This window comes from Drosophila busckii, unplaced genomic scaffold, assembly GCF_011750605.1.
Source record: "Drosophila busckii strain San Diego stock center, stock number 13000-0081.31 unplaced genomic scaffold, ASM1175060v1 chrUn_07, whole genome shotgun sequence".
NCBI classification, from domain to species: domain Eukaryota; kingdom Metazoa; phylum Arthropoda; class Insecta; order Diptera; family Drosophilidae; genus Drosophila; species Drosophila busckii.
In genome coordinates, this window is record NW_022872723.1 from 1,506,282 (window position 1) to 1,520,286 (window position 14,005).

Here is a 14,005-nt window from a genome sequence, read left to right on the forward strand (position 1 = left end):
CTCCCATAGCTAAAGCTCGTTATGTCGTTGCCCTGACTGTAGTGAAGCTTCCTGTTGGGCACTGATGGGGAAAAAAATTCAAGAAAAATTTAAAAACATAATACAAGAAAATAAGAAGCAAAACTGTTCTTGCAAAGTGGCTGGCGAATTTCAGGCTCGAGTCTGTGGCTTCTAATTATTTCATAAGTTTCAGACAAGCACACAAAATGTATTGCATGCCAAGTTTTAGTTAAATATCTCTACGAGGCGTACAAGCCTATTTCGGTTTACTAATTAACGTGGCTGGTAGGCCATTTGCGGGCTGTTGTGCACGTGTGTTCAAATTAATTGCCTAAATCCACATAAGCTCGGGAGAGAAGCGCAAGCCGAAGGCTTACCAAGGCTCGGAAACAAAAAACTAAACGAAATGTGGAACATTTCTGATCAATCCCGTAAAATTAACTAATTTTGAAAATACTTATGTGCGCTTAAGCGTAGCTGGGCGATTGAAAATCTCAACTGAATTGTGTGTCTGTCTGAAACCCTGGCCAAAAGGCAGTCGATATCAAGACTTAAGCTGTCATGTCTCTGACACTTCCATTTACATGTCCGCATACAGCCTATGGCAAATATACTTTCCATTTGGCAACTACGCGCTCCTCTGTTGTCCCAATTTGTTTCAATACACCGGGCGCTTGTGGTGCGACACACAGCCAAACGCACATACATATGTATAATGCAAATGATGCTGGGACTGGCATTTAGTCATTGTGCTCTAATCCACTGGCTCTGGAGTGAGGGAGGGAGACCGCGGTACACCATGCCTTGGCAGAAAAGCAAAACTGTATACCTTGTCCTTTTTGCTTTCTGCCCGCATTTCTGAAAAGTAAAACTATGTTGTGGTTAATTTTAAATTAAATTTGAATGAATTCTTACAAATGTCTATGCATTTATACATACACATACACAAATGTACACATACCACATCCTGAAAAGCTGACACACGTGCAATGTCCTTATTCCTTGCGTCAAGGAGCATGCCACAAACTCAACCACAAGCATTATTCAAGCTAAAGTGCCTTAACTTAAACCAACGCTCCCTATGAAAATTTTGTTACAAAAGGACACTCAAGTGTGAGTATCAGTGTCCTTGTGTGTGACTCGCGGACAAATGCATACTTTAGCTTCAGGAACATACATCGCCGTAGCGTACATTATTTACGAACTAATGAACGAGAAGTCACCAACCCCCAAACTTCCCTTCTATTGGTGTTTGAAGAATTAAATCAATGAATAACTCTGCAGATTTCTTTTATTTTCTTATTTTAATTAGGTTAAGCTTTAATTCTGTTGAATTGGGATATAAACTAAATAAGCTCTGAGCAAAAAACTAAAATATCATTACGAGAGCAAAAAAGGGGTTGGACTCCTCCTTGAAAAATGTCTAGCTAAGCCCATAGCAACATGTCACTTGGGCGTCAGCCGATTTTTCGAGTGATTTATTTCGTCTTTGGGAAAAGTTGACAGGGCCCCTAACTCGGTTCCGAAGCTGGATTAGCAATACTACCGAAAGAGGAAAGGAACTAGGTAGTCACGTTACGTAATCTATGGATATTTTATGTAAAGTATATTCATGCATACTTACGTATAAATGTACACATATGCATTTATGATATGTTATGGTCTCAACTGATGACAGCCTTTTAAGGTAAGTGGGTCGCAGCTAACCTTGACATTGGAAATATGTTGATAATTAACAACAATCAACATAAGCATCTTCGAATGTTAATTCTTATGACACTGAGCACTGAATTAGGCAAGGCAAAGTCGCTCAGCAGTTGATTTAGCTGTTTCTATTTACATCTGTTCAATTGTCATATTCTAGTTCGGAATTTTTCTGCTGTATTACAATATATTTTCCTTGCCTTCCGCTTAAGATATTCGCTTTAAAAGATTAGATTAGGCCCTTAGACCTTTTTCCCATTCTAGCTTCCCGAGAAGAAGACTAAATTGTTTTATTTTCCTGTAGTGTAAACTTTAAGCTTCTCTCAATACAAATGTTATTTATTGGAAATGTTAAAAAAAATTCCATTAACGGGCTACGGCGTAATATTTATATATAACTAATCTACATATATCTGAACATACACTTTAAATTTAAAGAAGAAAAGTAACCAAAACCTTATCACATATTAATAATTTTATTGTTAGAGTGAAGCGAATAATTTAACTTAAATACCAGATCCAAAAGATGTAGTGGCAATTTTTCTAACCCTTTCGTATTTGGCATGTGCGAAATATCTTTAGCAATATATCTCGTTTCTATGCACTTAAAATATAGCAATAGATGTAAGAAATTAAAATTTAAAGCATGGTTTTTATAATCTGTCGCCGTTTCAAAAAAACATGATTAACTTTTGCCGACATGATACAATTCGGAGGTTGGCTTCTTCCTCCCAAGTTATGGTAGCTCTGGATTTCCAAAATTATGTCATTAAATTCTTTTAGCTCTACGCTGCACGAATAATTAAACAAGCGAGCCAAAAATTAAATTGGCAGAATCCGACTACAAAACACCGTGCACATGCAAAGATTTATTCTTTATCACACAAGTTGACTAGCTATGAGCAACTAGAACAGTTACCTCATAAGAATGGAAAACATTTTCTAACCCTTTTTGATGTGTCTTGTACTTAGTCAAGTCAGATTTGTAGGATGTGAAGACCATAAAGCATGTGTGCATATAAAAAATTTGGCGAATGACTTGGCAAACGCTAATTAAACAATTTTTATGACAGTCAAAATGCAAGCAAATTGTCATAAATGTCGGCAAATCGTTTTCTTTAGCTCGTTTACAAGCTTTTCAGGTGGGTGCCACTTGCTTCAAGCTGAGAGGAGAGACTTAGCTTTTAATATATGCAATTTATATGAGCACATGCGACGTTTCCTTCTACGGCAGTCCCCTCAGCTTTTGGGCCATTCAACCCAAAAATGCGTCAATCCGGTCATTCCCCACTTCTTTAGTCTAGTTGCAAAGTAGCCGACGGCACGTCCATTCAATTGACAGCTTTGCATTCATAATTTCTATCTATACACTTTCATTGTACCATTGACCTTTCAACCAAACAATCGAAAGGGTTTCCTCACCAATCCTCGTTTCAAACGTATCATACAGGCTAAGTAGCCCAACCCTAGTTTGTTGGTGCGACGTCAAAGTCAATGTGTTCCGCAGTGAGAAGTTAAAATTGATTTGCATCTTCAACGAGATGTGGGTAGCCATCAATTCAACAAGCGACAAATGAGAGATGAGTGCGAGTCAAAAAGTAGACCGGCTTGTAAATTAGCTTAGACATTTACATAATATCAAATTAACACATTTTAAAGACAGCTGCTGAACGCGATTAAAGTCATTAGTCAGGGGGCAACGGCCCACTGCCCGTGCAAGCACATTAATCATACGCCGCGTGTTTAAAGTGTGATCAAGCGTCTCATGTGCCTGCATCTGTATCGAAACAAAAATCGAAAAAGGAAATCGGCAAACAACTCCTGCTGAGTTGCCTGCCTACAGACCCAAAATTAACGACACATCGCTCAGAGATGTCGTTAAATGAATGTTTCTATTGTGCCGTGCTATGTTATCCACCTTGCTTTCACCTGATTTAACAAATGCTACATCTTGTGGGTATTTCCTAGGTGCCGTAATACAAACATCACATCAACTGATACAACGACTGCGACAAGTGCCTTTGGCGACAGACAAGGTAGCCAATAGTTTTTCAGGTTGTAGGGAATCTATCTATTCACCTATTTTACATTGTGGGTCGCAAGCTCAATGGAGACTTTGTTTGTTGCCCTTTTCGGGGATTCCTTAATTGCGACCGAGGGTGAACCATGAACGAATGCGTAGATTACCTTTGGTAATTAAGGACCACTTGTCGCTCGAGCATTAACACATTTGCCTACTGGTGTTGACGAAAACTTGAGCAGTTTATGGCTCAATAATAAATAACAATTATTTAACGCGCTCTAATGACAAGCCCTTTTGTGTGGAAGCCTCGTGTTGTGGCCAAGTGGACATAAAGTTTTTGTCAATTAGGTTTCTATAATAAGCCGCCCTGACAATGTGTATTAATTAGGGCGAAACGTGAATAACTGACAATAGGCGTCCTGCTTTCGCTTGCCGTTTACCATGTGGCCGAGGCAAGTCAGGACATGTATAATTGAATGCGTACCACAACCCCACAAATCTGAGAGCCCCCATGAAAACACACTCGCACTAGAGACAGTACATACTGAGTAAATGCATGTGTTTGTGTTTTTGTGTGAGTGTGTGTGTGAGCTTAGATATAAAACACAAAAAACAGCTCCGCCTCAACTGAGCTAAGCTCAGAGGCACACCCCCGATGCGAACAATGAAAGGCCGAATGAATAAGGAATTAGCTGTGACAGCGGTAGCCTAGGACTAAAACTTAAACCCCAAACAGAAGCTATTGGGCAATGGCCCAGGATACTCCAGGGGTCTGTCCACAAGTCTCCATGTTAAATCATTAAGTAGCCGCCTGTGTTCAGATAAACCATTCTTTTTTCTTGGCTATTGATTTTCTTTCTGGGCAGTAAAGCTCTTATTATTCTTGTTCGTTTTCCTCTGTTTCCTGGCTACTGGTCCGGCAGACCAACGCAACAATTTGGTGCGACTTACTTGGCATTAGACGGGGATGTGCATATGCCGGTTACTGGATTCCCCCAGATCCCATTGTGCCGTCAAAGTTTTGGGCGCATGGGCGTGGCTGAGATGTGCCGCGCATCACGTACTGCCCAATGTGGCGAAAACTGTTCACCAAAGCGGCTGTTGCAATTTGCGCCAAGTGAAAGTAGAAGTCGAAATGAAACTGAGCGTGAATTTCAAACCTCAGGCAGGGGAAACTATATGACAAAAGCTGCGACAGCAAAACTGACAGCTGGCAAGGGACGCAACCCAAGGCTCACGGAAAGGGAGGTGCTTGGCAAAATGTGTTAAAGACTGTCGAAGCAAAAGCGCATAACACTTAATCGGCTCACAGTCAAAACCCAATATCAGAGCCAAAACAATAGAAATGGAAACTTGCGGGACGATGTTTGCTTTAAATTGATATACCTATCCCCTTGCCTAGGGTTCTAGGAGAAATTCTTCCCATGTTACTTGCTACTCTCGCCTACTTAAGATATTAGAATTTGCTCCAATGAGCATTTTCTAGCAAATAAAATTACGTAAACGTAATTATCCATATGGTTGTTTCTCAGCCATCACAAGCTGGGTCTGTGTGTATGTATGTCAACTGAAAGGTGACCCGTAAGCGGCTTTAGTACAAAAATCGTTAGGTCAATGTGGGTAAAAGTGTTAGTTTGCTAACGACGAGTTGCATTTACGGATTAGCTAAAACTAAAGCAAATTCAAAGATGCCACCATTACTAAAAACCACCTTAAGGTACTGACCCTTAGCACGTTAACATTGAACTGAACTCCGAACGACATGTGGGAATAACAGCAGATGATAGATTTACAAATAAATCAATTGGGAAACACTTAAGCATGTCAAGACAACTCAAACTGGTATTAAAGTAAATTACATAAAAAATGAATAAATTTTCCCATTAAAAAAAAACAGCAATCAAACGAACAAACAACGAATAGAAAAGAAAAATAAGTTTAAGTGCCTCTGAATCAATGTCATCGTCACCCACAACAAAAGCCTACAGTTCTAAGCCAAACACATTATCGATTCTCAGGTTTTTTTCATTTGTCCGCATGTTTCGTTTGCGAATTTGTATTTCGGAGATAAACTGGCCATCGCCATAAATTACTTATTCGGAGAATGTGTACTATTATTGAATCGTGTTTATAAAATACTATGTACAGATATATTTATAATGATGCTTAGTATCCACGTATGCAATCTAACGATAGATTCATTTGGTAGCATCATTGAAATTATAAATCACTGGAGCTGAGGGCAAATCCCCCGACACGTCACGACAAGGAAGGTAAATGACCCAGAGATCAAAGCACCTCGGAAAGTGTTAAGTCAATAGCAACTGGGGAGCCAAGGATATAAACACACTAATAAAACATTATTTGGACACCTAGACAAAGCAGAAAGTAGCCCGTTTTATTTGTTTTTGTTAAAAAATCCAAAAGGGTATCATAAAGTTGTGCAAATTAATCTAACAAGGACATGGAGGCATCGCAAATCACAAAAGTATATATATCCCTGACTATCAGCCAAAGTGAGTCAATTAAGACATGACTGTCGCTCCGATTATCTTTATGAACAATAAGAACTCAGACTATATGAACTAATGATAACAATTTGTCAATTTTATTTTCATATTCATCACCTATATTGAAAATCTCAGTCTGCCCTAGTTAGAGTGTATCAAAAATTTGGTTGCGTCTAGCTTTAATGAATTCTTGTTGTTTTTCAAATGCGTATGTGTGCGTCTGAAAATGTTGTCTTTTATTTATTGACTTGTTTGAAATTCAATGGTGTCGTCAATCGCAAAGGCCTTCCAGCTATAGACAAATATCCCTAATACGACAGGCAACTTTCCTTGAGTCTAAGTCAGATATGTATGGGAGATAATAATTAAGTTGGTACTCTAAATTGAATTGAAGTCGCATGTGCAGTGAATGACCAACGGGTTCAAGAAACCCGAGTGCACAAAGGAAATGACCATCAAGTGTCACTAATAAGTTGTCTGGACAAGTAAACAAGTATCTATCATGTCAATGTATACAATTCTACGAATTGTTCTTTACTTGCGAGCAAAATTAAATTAAGTTAAAGGTATGTAATATCGTATCTTGGCTAAAGGAACAAGAACGCATTAAAGTTGGGCTCAGCCAACTTTTGAGCACACTTTTATTATTGGATCGCAACAACCTTACATCTACACACCTAAGAAGAGCTTTCGCTGTCTATATTATAATTATCGTAGCCTATATATGCACTGCGACGTAAAAGGTCTATTGTGCCTCTTACTGGTAGACGAGTTATAGTTCCTTGTCCAGTCCTGTCTATATGGAAAAAAAATAATATTTCCGAACTTACCTATCCAATTTATTTATTGTAGGCGTAAATCGTTTATTTTATAAATTGACAATAGAGGAGAAACAATAAGATTTCAAAAATTAGCTTACAATCGCCCAACTTCATGATACGCTTTTTCACTTTTCATAAAAATGTCTAAGGCTATGATTACCTGAGATTTATTATGCCAGAAATACAACATTCATCACATTTACATTTCGCACATGGCTGTTCTCTGCAATTAATTAAAGTCAGGGGGTAACGAGGGTCGACACAGGTGTGGATGGGGGGACAGCGTTGAAGCCGGCACGGCACGCATGAGGCATAGGACGGCAATTTGCATGCCACAATAAATAACTGAAACTTAAACATTAACTCAAAGGGCTAAGAAACTCATCCGTCAGCACCATCAACATCTGCAATCCGCAATCTCAGCTACAGGTGCACGGAGCAAAGCCAAGGAAAACATGCCCGTCATTGTCTTGCTCTCTTTTCCTTATCTTAATATTTACTTATTTTTCTTATTCCTTGGGAAACTGCCGTTGCTATTGGTTTTAATGTTAATCTTGAGGCCTTAACCTCTAAGTTTGTTGTTTGCGTTGCCCTGCGCAAAAGTAAAACAATAAGCAGCAAGTGAAAACGGCTTCCGACGACGCATTTACATATGCTATCCCCTGGTTCCTTATAGTGTGAGTTTTCCAGTAAATTGCGGCTAGCATGCAGTGGAGTTAATTGCGGGCAGCTGTCTAAATATAACCAAGTGTGTACATACAACCTTGAATGGTTCACGGGCATTTGGATGGTCGCAGCAACCATTTTGATTAGCACCTCGAATCCAATTAGAGGAGGCGACATAAATAGGACGACTCGACCAAATGAAATGCTAACAACAGCGGCGATAAAATGACAAGGCAACACGGCAGCAAAGCCATAATTATATATAAATATGTATATTACTGTTTTGATTTAATTAATGGAATGCGTGCCGCACTCGTCGTAGCCTTTGAATTCACATCCGCAGCCGCTGTGCTGCGGTGGTCCTTGCAGCTCTCCCAGCTGAGCTGTGGCCAAAGATTTATGGGCATTGTTTAATTATTAAGAAGCAATGTAGAATTTAAACATTTATTGCAAAATGGCGACAACGTGACGCATACAAATACATTGTGGTTGCAACAATCGGCAGAGTGCGACGCTTTGGGGCTTTATGACTGCGGCGAGAGCTTTTGCTGTTTCGGGACTAGTGCGGGCGTTTTACGAGCTTCCCGGTCGTAAATATTTTATGTGATATAAAAATTCTGCTCAGTGGTGCGGCGGTATCTAACTCTAGCACGGGCAGGCGGTCAGATTTGCCACTTGTGGTAATTAGTGGCATTTAGTTAAAAGGCTAATTTGTTACATTTGTTCCGCTGGCAAACGAAATACAAATCTTCTGAGTTATTTTTGTTTTTGTATTAACGTGATTTATGTCTCGTCCAGCCATTTGCTGTTGAGTACAAGAATATTTGTTCATTATGTTAAACACAGAATTATTATGATAAACACAATTTACCAGCATTACGTATGCTGTCTTTTGTTTTTGTCATTAAAGCAGCGACAAGGTCAAGCCTGTTTTCTCCCCCAAGCTTGTTTCTTTGCTTTTAAAAACTCTTACGGGCAAAATATTCCTTTCGCCTTTTGAGCATTATGCTGGTCCCAGCCCAGAATGAATATAAAATGTTCCTCCTAATGAAAATGATTCAATTATCACAATTTAATGAATAGGGAAAATAGAATGATAAATATCTCGGCTAGTCCTGAAAAGAAAGAAACTTAACGACAATTGATGTTATCCACACATAGCCAGGCCAAATGAAGATACAAAGTCGCAAACATAGCAAATTATTCTAACGACTGCTCTCACAGTCCCATTTATGATAGAGCAGCTTCCGTGAATGACCACAGAGCGAAGCTTTAAGTTCATTGTCTCTACGCCAAGTATGCCAAAGGCAATTAACAAACATTATTTTGATAACAAATTGCACAACAGCAGTGCTCGGATGATGGCTAAAAGCACTGTAAATGCCCCATGCTTTTTGCCAGAGGATTGACACTGGTCCTAAGTTACCTAAGCACCATGATGAAATTAAATTGAGTGAAAAACTAACCTGCCTTGGCGTCAGCGCCGCCACCGCCCTATTCCAACATCACACACAATGTAAAGTGGCAATTAGTAATTAGTTGGGTCTTTAATTTTGCCTGGGTCAGTCTCTAAATCTCGCATGTGGGCATGGTTGCGACCCTCGTAGAATTAATCTAAAAATATAGACGTCTACTAACCGAAATCTCTTATAAGCCGGTTTTGGGCTTGTGTCTGATGTTAAATGTGATTGCTGACAACCAAATATTTGCCCCCTGGGCTCATTAGCACATCATCAGGAACACTGGTCGACCAAAGGACGTAACTGTTGATTAAACAAGTGTATACATACGCAAGGGAATAGCTTGTTTTGCCAAAGCGGATTACGCGTCAAGCCGAGTTGAGCTGTAGTTGAAGGTTAATTAATGATTATACGAGTTCGTATACATTGTTAATCTTTCAACCAAATAAAATTTACAAGCGAAAACTTTTAATACCTTAGCATGTTTAAAAGTATGAATAAAGTCTATAGGAGCTTTTAAATTTGTTAAAGTACATAAAACTAGCGCATAGCTTAGTTTAAAGAACTTTATTATTCGTATACTTTATTATTTCTTGCACGGCTTATCGAACTCTGCGAGATTTTTCGAGTAACACACCAAAAAGTCAGCCTTGTGACATTAGTATCCTACTTAGAATTGTTAAGTTTTGTTGTCTTTACTCTTTAACTATAACAACGAGAGTTAAGCATTAAAGACTTAAACAGCATTAAAATGCGCAAGACCGAAGTTCTGCTTAATATGCTTTGCACGGCTCTAATAAGGAATTTAAGTACTTGCAAGTAATAAGAGCCTTGAAGGCAAACAACAAGCAAATAAAAAACAAGTCAACACGCACACACACACACGTAGAATGTATGTTTGGTTGCCTACTCACATGCTGGCTACATTCATATGAAAAATTTAGAAATTCTGTCAGAGCTCTGACTTTTTCTTGCTAATTCGTCGTAACTTTTTGGCTAATGCCAGCTTTTCCCGGTTGCCACTCTTTTACTCTGATGACTTCGGATGTCCCTCTATGGAATGCTAAAACTTTGTTATTTGAAGTCTCATGTGAGCTGAGCACGGAGCGTTTTTAAAACTGAGTCTGACATCAATCATTTCTGTTTTACAAAAACCTAATGCTTTGTACTTGTGGCATTTTCTGACACATCCTACTGCTGATGCATAGGGGATCCTGTGCGTGGTCATTGAATGTTTTCGATTTGGACTTTCATTAGAAATGTTTTATGTTTCATTCCCTGGACAGTCGCGAATATTGTCAGATGGCAACAGCTTAGTGAATAATTTAGGTCAAGTTGAGGCACGCTTAAGGATTTGCCAACAAACTGTCTTGCTGTTTATGAGGCGGTAAACGAGGAAAAGAGTCAGCACAAGCAGGACATGCTGGACTCTGCCGGCAAATCTACCCCATTCCGCAGTTTCAACGATAACAGCAGTAAATTATGGCGTACTTAAAGACAATCGCTTGAGTAGACACGCGTTTGCTTTTGCAACGAGGCCCTTACAAGATTTAAATACAAATACAAGACTTAAGCACTGTGCCGCGTTTTCTTTTATAAAGTCGCTGGTAAAGAGTTTAGTAGAAGGACTTAGAAGGATACTGCATGCAATTAGAAAATCAATTTATTTCAACACCATTGTCGCACATTCTCACCCCTCATAAAAAGACAATATGTCTGAGCCCAACCCGGCTCGGGACCAGATACGCGAACAGTGCACACGTTCTGTATTTATGCGATAAGCTCGTGTCAAATGTAATTTTAGAAACGTAATGCCACAAGTACAAATATAAAACTCTGCAGAATGGGAATGACTCCCTTTATTGTGGAGATGAAATCTAGGATGCCTGTAACTCCACCCAAAGTGTATGCGTTGCTCGATTCATTTTGATTGTGGTGCACGTAAATTTACTTACAAGTAAAGTAGATTCGCTTTTGTACAGGACTTTAAGGCACGTTTGCTTCTCTAAGGCTTCCAGTTGCGAGTCAGCGGTTGAGGTCCTTAATTCGCCTAAATCAGAGAGCTTGAAATGTGCCAAGTCAGCGCAGTTCAATTAATTGCAGCTCAAAGTATTTAAAACTTAGCAAAGTCATTGCCCATATTTTCAGTTGATTGCCAACTTTGCAGACTGTCGGGCTGCGCTGTTGGTCTGTCTACTTCGGGATTGAAGCATTTGAGTGTTACGTATACGTCTTATTGCGTACTCCATACCTTAAATTGTGTTACTGGAAAAACTAATGACACGCAGTACGTTTACCGCTGGTGCGTGATAATTTCACGCAATTGCGTTTCCGCATTGCGTTTGATTTAGAACCCGAGAGTGTGTTGTGGTATTGGAAATTATTCTCCTACAGTGCGCGGACAATTTAATGCGGTGGCAACATTGGCATCAGTTGCCTTTACGACTCATACGTGCTCCGTACCACAGGATCCTTGTCGTCCGTACTAGTCGCTTGACCACCCAGCACGCAGGACGTGGTTGCCAGCGATGCGTGCGTTCAATTTTTAATTGCCGTGTCGAACACAAAACTGAATTATTGATAAAGGTCTCTCAACGCCAGTCCTTCTAAGTGCTGGCCCCAACTTATCAGCAGAGCACACAGTACGTAACACCACACACATATCACACATATTGTTCAATAGTGCGTAACGAACAGTTAATTGTTTTGACAATGAAAAATCAAATACCAACAATAACTAAGTAACAATTTTAAACACATAAACTGACAAGCAATTTTGGTTGGGCCGAATTCCTAATAATATATGGATTCATTTTGCTCACAATACAATCTTTTAACTTGCCATACTCTACCTTGATTAATACTTGAAAATCTGGAGATCCGAGTCGAGCACTTGACGATACTTGTGTGATTGCGATGCATATATGTATGTAATTCTACTTGGCTGGCGGATACACTCACGCCAACAAAAATAATAACGGCTCTAATTGTCGAAATGGGATTATAATTTCAATTCGCTCGACTTCCTCTTAGGATCAAACATCTGCTTCAAGAACAATGAACGGTCTGAGATGAAAACAAGAGACAACACATGTTCCGAAAAAGGCAACTGCGGCCCAGAAAACTCAATAAAGTTTGGCGCAGCTAACATTTTGATGCACTTTGACTAGAGCAATGCAGCGAACACAACCTATTTCTCACATACACATACACTTGCAGGCTTGCCCGTTGCATCGCCACCGAATTTATCTTTCTGCCGCTCCTCTTTTCCCGTTACATTAATTTTTCACAACTTCATGATACTCTTTTCCATTTTTTATAATAAAGTCTAAGTGTATAATAAACAGTCTACAGTTAACGAGCATACTGTGCTTGTACTTTTTTGGAATTGAGCCCTCAATTTTGGCATTAACCAGAAAAGCAGCTTACTCAACAATTTGGGAGCAATAGGAATATGGGAAAATTAGCGACTCCATTCCAATTTGATGATGCTAACAAAACATTCCACACTAATCGGCTTTCGGCGCTTATAACTTTAGATCTAGGTTAAGGGCTAATTGTCTCCGTCATTCTCCTGACTACACTTACGATACGATTACAGTTAATTTGCATGTATTAAGCAATTCAAGCAATGCTGCCTACACAAGCAGCTGCAATTCGCTGTAATTTAAGGAATCGCTCTAAATCTCCCAAGCACTTACAACAGTCTACTTAGTAAGAAATACCGCATACACATATATATGAAATATATATGGTAGTGCCTTCACCAAGTGGAGGGGTGTCTTAAAAGCATTGAATTAAACAACTTTATGTATCAATGCGCCAGTGTCACACAGTGGCGACGACATTTTTGTTGTTCCTATAAGTTTGGCTTTAGCAGATGTCCAAAAGAGAAAGAAACCAGACTCATCAAGTATTGACACGTTCAAATGGTCAACAAACCACCAACTTTTGTTTGATTCTTTGACTGATAACTTCAACTAATACCCTAATACATATGTGCACAGACGCAAAATTCGAATGTTCCAAATACATTATGTTGAGCCAGTCCAATGTGCCATTTACCCATTCAAATGTTAGTAACACACTTAAACACACACGAGTTCCCTTCGCGTTTCTCTGCTCCTTGCAGCTTAATTGATTTTAGCGCGATTAGAGCACATATGACACTCGTGTCGCTTCACACACAACCACGTAGAAGCATTGACTAAATAATTCAAGTCCTAAGGGAAAGCGTAGCAGTAACTATTATTGTGTTACATACTTTTAGGAGCACATTAAGTTCCCGTTGTTTGTGTTTACGCACACATGTGTGCGTATGTTCGCACGAGGTAACGAACTGCCAGAATACCGGATAATTACCACTTGTAGTCAGAGGGATGGCGACCATTTTTCAGCGTCACTTCCACTGACAGTCCCTTGTGATGTATACCAGTGTTGGCTCTACTGGTATTTGTGATTATTTACTTTAACGAGAATATAAATGGTAAAGAAGTCCCAAACAGAGATTATGTACCCCTCAAATGTGTGCGTATGCGTGTCTGTGTATGATACTCAACAGGAGTATAGATATACAGTACGCAAAAGCTTTTCGCGCCCAATACTAAATTATTTGTTGTTCACTTGGTGTAAAGAACTGAGGCGCGCTTGCTGAATCCTATTCATATTTCCGAGAATAACTAACCTTCGCCTAAAGTATCATTTCTGCAAGCATCTCTTGACGACTATCGTCTTCAGCAAACTTTTTCCTTTTCAGCTCTAAATTGATGAATAGGCTTAGTTCACATCATTGCCACCGCTTAATCATGCCTTTCATATTGT